Genomic DNA, 9206 nt, shown 5'->3' on the forward strand with positions numbered 1-9206 from the left:
ATGCCTATCAGGTTCTGGGTGGTCAAAAGGAACCCGTAGGTTCTTGGTGGCTTGCCGTTTCGCTGCGCATAGCTGAGAAAGCAGATGGTCAATATTCTTGGCTGGAGGCTGTTGCTGTAGTAAATCGCGATATTTGTCCCAGTGTGTGATGTGGCTTAGCCGTGTGCTGGCGCGTGACTTCGTCTTCGTAATGGCGTCACCTGTGCGAAATCGTATAAGTATGGGGAAGTGGTCGCTTCCCATGCAATCATCCAGCACCTCCCACTGAAATAGCTGTGGGCGGGTGCTCCAGGTAAGGTCTGGGGATGTGTCTGCTTGGTGAACTGTCTGTCCCAGCCTCGTGTGTGTTTGGGGCGTATTGAGAAGCGTCAGCCCGTACGCCGAGGCATCCTGCATGATGCGCCTGCCACGCGGGCTGCATTTGTTGTATCCCCAGGCGACATGCTGAGAGTTGAAGTCTCCGCACAACAATATGACATCTTGTGGATAAATCTTCCTGAAGTGCGGTATGAAGCTGAGATCAACCGGCGCCTTATTGGCTTTGTTCCTGGTGCTTTCAGGAACCACGTAAACGCAGAAGACAAGAATTGTACGCTGAGGTGAGACTTCCAGCCGGCAACCGACAACACTAAGAGTAGTGCTGCACCACGGTTGCGTATCTAGCTGCACGTGCGTAATTCCTCGTCGCACGTATAATGCTGTCTTCGTGGATGAATCTTGTTCTTCAGTCGGGGCGTAGCCATCATAGCCCATTATTTTCAGCACAGGGCCGTTGACTTCTTGAAGGGCAATGACCAATGGACTGGTATCGTCTGTCTTGCTGGAGAGCCAAGTGGTCATTTCAGCCCTCTTGCGACGAAGCGAACGGCAATTCCACTGCAGGACAGTTGTCCATGGCGATGATTTTGATAAGCTAGCCATGGTAAGGCTTTGTTGCATGAGGAGCGATAGAGTTTGACGGTACCAGAGGTGTACGCATCACAAGTGCTCCTGCGGTTGTCGTCGAAGTTGTGCCAAGAGGGAGCATGCCGGAAAGCATGATGCGCTCCATGGTGGTCTGGACGCATTTTTCAATGGCCCGAGTGATAAGCTGTTCAACTCTTTCATGAATGGATTTCTCTATTTGAGCCATACGGTGTTCTAGTCGCCGCTCGAGTTCTTGGAAAGTCGTTGGGGCGGGAGGACGTGAATGGTCACTGGTAAGCGGAAGCCCCGTTGACTGAGCTACGCCCCTTCGAGGATGCTTCGTCCCTCCACCCGAGGCGGGCTGCGGCGCGCAGGACCCCAGTGTTGAGTTTGATGGATGTGGTATACCATTACTAGAAGCAGTTAGCGGCACGTTCGCTGGTCGAACTACATCCGCGAAGGTGGTGCCCCCGGCGCCTTCTGACTGTGCAGCAGGTGGTGCTGGCGGCCCGGTGTAAAAACCCTGGCGTGTTGGTTTGAGCATGGGTCTTTGTAGGCCTTGTGTCGCGGAAGGGCGGCGCTGTTGCTCCTGCGTATTCACTCGCTTGCGTTGCCTTTTGGCAGCCGGCTTGCGTTTTTGTTCAATTTTCTTCTTTACTTCTCGTCTTTTTGGACAGTTCGTGGCTGTGGCCAGGTGAGACCCACCACAGCTGCGGCACTTTTGTTCTGTGTTCGGGCATTGCGTACCCTCTTCGTGTTGCCGCAGACCGCATGTCGAGCATCTAGCTGCCGAAATATTGGGGCATTGCTCCTTGCGATGCCCTATCTTGTGGCATATGTCACAAACGGTCACTCGTGCACGATACGGAAAAACACGGATCGTAAATGACCGCAGGCCAACCTTATAGGGTAAGCTGTTACCTTCAAATGTGACCATGGCAGTGCCTTTGTCACCAAGTGGGCGTGCCTGCAGGATTTTGCACTTGCGGCAATGTAATGAGTTCATTAGTTCCTCAGAGGTCATGTCTCCAGCATTGCGAATGATGCCTCTGATTTGATCGCGATTAACCGCTTCATATGCTTGAAAAGGTACTTCCTTTCCTCCGATTGGCAGAGACGCTATCGCGAGAAGGGCGTTGCACACCTCCGGTTCAGCCGCGTCGACTGCGAGCTGGTTGCTATAGCCTAAATAGCGAACCCGGAACTCTGGAAGTGGGTCTTCCTCAGGGATGTTGAGATGAGCCGAAATGCGGCGAGTTATTACTCTATCTAGTCGTATGAATTGCTCATCCATGATGCGGCATGGTTGCTTAGGCCGAAGAATGACGGTGTGCTGATAAGCGCGCGGGGCACCTGAGCTCGGCGTCACCGCGACCGCCGCATGGTTCTGCTGCTTTCGGCGATAGCTGACTGGTATCCAACCATCCTCTTCGTTTTGGTAACTAGCGGAAGCAAGGAGCGTGTGACGTGCACTTCTCATGTGGGAGTGATCCCTGGGTATGCTAGTGTGCTGTCGTTCGGGCGTCGGTATGAGCGAGCCTCGCGCACGTTTCTCTCCATTCGGTGCGGTAGAAATTATGCGAGCTTGATGAAAAGTATTTTCAGACTTGCCTTCAATGCTGTTCTGTTCCTCGAGCTCCCGGAGTGGGGCGAATGGGTTGGTGTCCGGCAGGAGCAGCACCCGTGAAGGCATGGTATCGGCAGCCGAATTGTTCGTTGAAGTCGGCGATGTCACCGAGGCAGTCAGGTCGTCTGAAGTCTGTAGGTCCATATCCTCAGGCAGCGGCACGTCGGCTGGGAGCACGCAGGACTCTGGAGAGGCCATGAAAGCTCGAAACCCGGCGGGTGATACTAGCGGCAATGGCCGCCGGCAGCTAGCCGGGCGGCGGTGCCGCCGACGAGCTCAGAAGGCAGCCTCCCAGTATCAGCTGCAGCCGGTAGATAACGAGCGAGCAAGCAGCTAGCGCAGCAACAGCTGCGGCGATGGCTTGGCAGCGAAGCGCCGGCCAAGTGTCGATATCGTCGGAGCGCGCTCGAAACACGTCCGTTCACATCGGACGCTCCCGAAGCAATCCGACGCCACGCTAGCGAAATCTATGCGCGGCCACGCGACCAGCGTCTGTCGGCGCGGCCCGGTGGCAACCGGCACGAATGCGACATGTGGCATTTCGCGCCGACGACGTTACCCAGACAAAACCGCGTCTGCCTCTCTCCTGGACGGAGGCCCTTGAACAGAGGGACGCAGGACCTGCTCAAACACGCATGCGTCAAAGCAATGCAGCGTGGGTCTCGCCTTCGAGTCTATGGCAGGCCAGCGGCGCCTGGCGTCGCATTGACAGCGTGAAGCGACCAAACGAACGCCAGCGCGCACGTGTGCCGGGTCACGTCGAAGTGTATTGGCGCCTTAAGTGTGGCATGTAGTCATGTTTTTACATGACACGCAACTCATGATTATCATGCTTGCACCAGTCACATACTTTCGTCATCCATTCGCGTGACGTAATAGCGAATTTGCATATGTTAAAGTAGCGAAACGGCCGCGAGCGCATTATGAACGTAGCATGTAGTCATGTTCTTACATGACGCGCATCTCATGTTTATCATGTTTGCACGAATATAATACCTTCGTCATATATTCACGTACTGTTATACCAAATTTGGTATAAGTGAAGCTAGCGAAACGGCCACCAGCGCATCGTGACCGTGGCATGTAGTCAGGGTGTTACATGACACGCATGTCAGGATTCTCATATTAGGATCTGTCGCTTGTGTTCGCCATGCAATCATGCCATACCATTCCAGTTTTGAAACATGTCATGTGAACGAAACCACCGCAAGAGCATCAAGGTCCTGAAATATAAATCATAACATGCATGACACACATGACATGCTTTTCATGTTATGTCTAGTCACTTATGCTCGTCATACAGTCGTGTTATGCATACCAGCTTTGGTATTGATACCATTATCGATATGGCCAGGGCCAGGTGAGCTTAATAGATAGATAGATAGATAGATAGATAGATAGATAGATAGATAGATAGATAGATAGATAGATAGATAGATAGATAGATAGATAGATAGATAGATAGATAGATAGATAGATAGATAGATAGATAGATAGATAGATAGATAGATAGATAGATAGGTAGATAGATAGATAGATAGATAGATAGATAGATAGATAGATAGATAGATAGATAGATAGATAGATAGATAGATAGATAGATAGATAGATAGATAGATAGATAGATAGATAGATAGATAGATAGATAGATAGATAGATAGATAGATAGATACGCACAATGTCGCTGAAGTTCGCAAAGAAATGCTTCCCATTTAAAGATTATAACACGGTCCCCTTCTTTCGCATGCTTCGCATAATGTCGATTCTCATGTACGTGGGATCCGCCTTTTTTTTTTCAAGTGCGCCCTTTGAACATCAACAACAATATGGGAAGTCACGAAGGATTACTCTTCTACAAGAAACACCGAAACGTGGTACGAGCCCACCACTATTTTCGGCAGAGATTACCACGAGAAGCAGCAGCAACCCCGCTCACTCGCACTTGACAAATAAGGCCATGGGCTACATGAGTGAGTGAGTCAGTGAGAACAACTTTATTATGGTCATATCTTTTCTTTACGTCTCGTGATGATGATATTCGATGTTTTGTGACACAAGGGTCATTTCATGGCCAAAAAGTGCCAGTTCATCTTACTAGATATATGGACAATGATTGTGATAAGCAGCTGGATAAGGGCCATAAAATTCCTCGCGCTAAGGTGGGTAAAAACATAGAAGTAATAAAATCATGACCATGCCATGAAAAGTGTGTGGTGGTAATGGATGACAAAAGTTTATGATAATAAAAACGATGGTGTACATGTATGGCATTAGCACATGTGCCTCAATCGTTCACACCCTCGCGTCCAAGGGCCGTGAGGCAAGTGCTTCTTTTCAGTGTAGCCACCGAAGCGAAGACTCTTTACGTCCTATATCGGGCACTTATATATTCTTATCAGGCGTTAACTATCGCCCATAATTTGTATAAACACTGCTAATATGTGGCATGTTTTGAGTTCTTCATTTGCTCACATATTACTTGCTGTTAACTGATTTAGGACCAGCACATGGTCAGTGCCTTTGCACCTTCTTTAGAAACGTGTGCTACACCCAATAGTTTTTCTCCTGCGCTTGTCCGTATGTACAGTGGTGAGCACTATTAGGGTGAACACGCGAGCGCGTGGCCGACGGCACTATCAGCGCCATCGTTGGAAACATTGCACATGCGCATCATGTGCTTTGCGAAACACTCTTTCCACCGCGCGCATCACGTCATCGATACGCTTGTTCGTCGTCTGCTAGCCGCATTTTTCGTTCGCCGAGCTGATACCTTCTGCATTTCAAGGTCCATCTTGATTGAAGATTGGCGCGTGAAGGAAAAAAGAGAGTGTAAGAGGGATATTTATTAAACTTTTTATTCAAAAAGATTGCGCTTTTGCAATGCAAGTTAAACAAGTCCTTGAGAACAAATATAAAAAAATTAGCAAATCTAATAGCGAGTCATGTGACCACTTACAGCAACGACTGCAGCTATTCTGGACGGTAACGAGTCGTAAAGTGATCGAACATATTCCCGATCGGCTTTCAACCTTTCCCACTCGTTGCCGACTTGCGCCCACAACTGGTCCGAAGTCGCGGAATAAAGGGGCTTTCTTGCCAAAGAAGCTTTCAGATGGTCCCACACGTTTTCTATCCCGTTCAGGTCCGCCCCTTTCGGAGGCCATTCCAGTAGCTGCATGTGCTGCTCCGCCTGGAACTTCTTGGCAGCCCGCGCCGTGTGTAACGGTGACCGGTCCTGTTGGAACAGGTAATCACCGTCTGGGAATAAACTGCTCGCGTAAGGCAACAGCACATTGTTCAAAATGTTGCAGTATTGTTCCGACGATAAGTGTCCACGTATACGTTGCAGGGGCCCTAAACCATATCTTCAAACAGCACCCCACACGCTCACACTCGATCTTCCACTGGCAGAAACACCTTGCACGTTGTCTGGGTCGTTCCTGCGTGGCATTTTGACGTTAACTAAAACTATTGCTTTTCAAAGCAGGAAGTTTGCCTCACCGTGTGCTTGGTATAGTCTCCAAACACGCAATCTTTGGTCTTGTCTCGTCGAAAACGTCGACTCATCCGCAAAAATGACGCGACCTCACTCTTCGGATGTCCATGCTTCGTGAAACTCAGCGAACTGCCGTCGTGCTTCCTTGTGTGCCACCGTTAGTAGCGGCTTGTGCGCTGCGACGCGACTGCGAAGGCCCACAGTACGCAGGCGACGTCGAAACGTGTCTGAAACGTCCAAATCCAAGTTCTCGCGTATTGCTGGGGCTGGCAAGAAAGGGTTACGAACAGCAGCTGCAACTATGAGGGCGTCTTTATCGTCTGTGGTAACTTTAGGGCGAGGCGCGTGGGGTGCATCCTGGATGCGACCTTCATACTTGTAGGCTTGAATTATCCTGTTCACAGTCTTCAGGGGCCTATTAACTAAAGCGCCAATATACCTCAGGGAATAACCTTTCCGGGAAAGATCGACAATTGAACGCTGTTCATCACCAGGAACCCCAGCCATAATACAATCTGGCGACAGAATGAACGGCTGCAAAAGATGTTTGGTTGTTTTATATACGGCGTTGCATGCACAACAACTTTGAAGGGAACGAATAGACACGCCTCCATAGATATACAAGTTTTTTTGTCTTGTTCTGTTCAAGCACAGATGTTTAAAAAATCTTAAAATGCAGGATGCATGGGCTCAGAAAACAAAAATGCGGCTAGCAGACGACGAACAAGTGCATTCATGACGTAATGCGCCCGGTGGAACAATTATTTCGCGGAAGGCGTGATGCGCATGCGCAATCTTTCCAGAGATGACCGTAATGGGGCGCTGACAGTGCCGTCGTCCACGTGCTCGCGTGTTCACCCTAACAGTGCTCACCGCTGTACACATTGCGGTCACTAGAATAACATTGCCATAAACACACGCGAATAGGGTTTATTGATAATTTATTCAATCCGCAAAGAAGCAATTGCTGCTGCCTAAGAAGTCATCGCAAGTGAAGGTGGAAGGGCATTGAACCCTGAAATCTACGTACACACTTTCACAATCGCAGCTGTGGACTGTGAGTTATGTGCTCCTTAACCTTTATATATATTGATAATAGGTTATGTATCATGTGTGGGTGGCAGTAAGACGATACACGAGGTGACTGAGCCAAAGCACACAGCGCGCCGCTTTATTGGTCTTCATTATATAGCTGCATGTGAAGCCAAGGAAGGGAGAGAGTGTGACAATGGGGCTAGTTATCGGCTTGCGCACCGCGATAGCCCAGAACGATACATCTTTTTTTTTCGCCAAAACAAAGAAGCAAACGAAAAAATCACAAGGAAGTCAAGGCATCAGACGGAAACGTTTGTCGTGGCGCCGCCTTTTTGGTTCACTGCGGTGACGGGTTGACCTGCGGGGCTCTGTTAACTGCTACGCTTCCGTTGTGGTTCCAGGTGTTGCAGCGGTCGCCTGCATTTCATTTTGCAACTCAGGCACTCCAGGCTCCTTGGCTTGCAGGCTCCGAGTGGCGAGGCAGTGCTGATTCGGACCTTGCACTTGAGTGTCCTGGCTCATGACTTGTGCGTTGTCGCCCTCGGCGTCGTGGCTCTTCCTGTCGACAGGCATGGCGCAGAAGTCTTCCAGGGTTACAAGCAGGTGCTGTCTGTTGCGCCTCAGCAGCCATCTATCCTCAGTTTCAACGATGTGGGATCGAGGAGCAACTTCCTTGAGTACTCTCGCATTGCGTGACCAATCGTGGTCCCGTATGCGCACCGTGTCTCCTTGTTGCAGTAGTAGCAGTGGCTTGCATTTTTCCAGCTGCTTGTGCTTTGCTACTGGGCTTCCGAGTTCAGCTCTTCATTCCGGGACGTTGGTGCGCAGTTGCGTCCCTGTTATTGTTGTGCGGGTGAGTGGCCATCTTCTAACGCAGATATCCGATGCGACAACAGATCTAGCCAAAAATCATCATGCGACTCAGTAGTTTTCTTCATAATGCGCTTGACGGCCTGCACCCCTATTTCCCCTAATCCATTGGACCGAGGGAATCGCGGGCTTGAAGTGATGTGCTCAAAGTCATATCGCTTTCCAAAGTCGGCAAATTCTTTCTACACAAACTGAGGACCATTGTGTGTGTATACTTGCCAAAGACCCCATAGCGTGTGAAGGTAGCGGACGTTTTCTCTACTACATCACGTGCTGTCATGGTAGCTAGCTTTTCCTCCTCAGGAAAGTTTCAGTGCGCGTCGTACACTACCAAGTATGCGTCACCATCAAACGAAAAGATATCGATGCCTACTCTGTACCACGGCACGCTGGGTGTTGGCCGAAGAAGAAGTGGCTCGGTCTGCTGCTTGTACGCATATTTCTGGCATGCGCTGCATGAATGAATTATCGATTCTATTCTGCCATCAAGGCCAAGCCAGAAAACTAATCCACGCGCTCTTGCTTTGCACTTGTTCATTCCGAGATGCCCGGCGAGTATTTTCTTTAGAATTTCAGCTCTCGTGGGCAAGGGGGGGTATGACAACTTTGCATCCTTTAAGTAATATTCCTTCGATGACAGATAGCTCAGCAGCAAACGGGCGTAATTCCCCTTCAATGGGTGGACATTCAGTAAGCTGCTGTGTCACCAAACTGAGATAAGAATCTGCCATAGTTTCAACTTGAAGACGTCGCTTGGCTGGTGTGCTTACTATTCCGGAGACGACCTGGTTTGCGTGGACTTCGACGTTTTCGGTTGTTGTCGGGTCCGACGCGCAGGCAGGTGCGCGGGAGAGCATGTCAGCCAGGAGCAGGTCCTTGCCACGAACAAACCGCAAATCGTAGTTCTACTTGAGTAAGCGCACAAGGAAACGCTGTAGCCTTGGTGGCATCTCGCTGATATATATATATATTTTTTTGCAATCTCAAGCAATGACCGGTGGTCGGTCTCGATAAGAATCTTGCGGCCGTATGTAAACTGGTGGAATTTTTTGCACGTGGCATAGCTCTGGTGCTTTTCATAAAGTCGGGGCTGGGGAGCACACCATCTGCGTTGATCACGTCACCCTAACATGCTATTTCGTTTGCACCAAAGACACTTTTCTGGATTAGAGGTCAGCCCTGCTTTCTCTGCCCTTTTTAAAGCAGTGCGCAGACGTTCATCGTGTTGAGCTTTGTCAGCCCCCGACACCAGGACGTCATCGACGTACACAC

The sequence above is a fragment of the Rhipicephalus microplus genome, chromosome 6, assembly GCF_043290135.1.
Source record: "Rhipicephalus microplus isolate Deutch F79 chromosome 6, USDA_Rmic, whole genome shotgun sequence".
In the NCBI taxonomy this organism is placed as follows: Eukaryota; Metazoa; Arthropoda; class Arachnida; order Ixodida; family Ixodidae; genus Rhipicephalus; species Rhipicephalus microplus.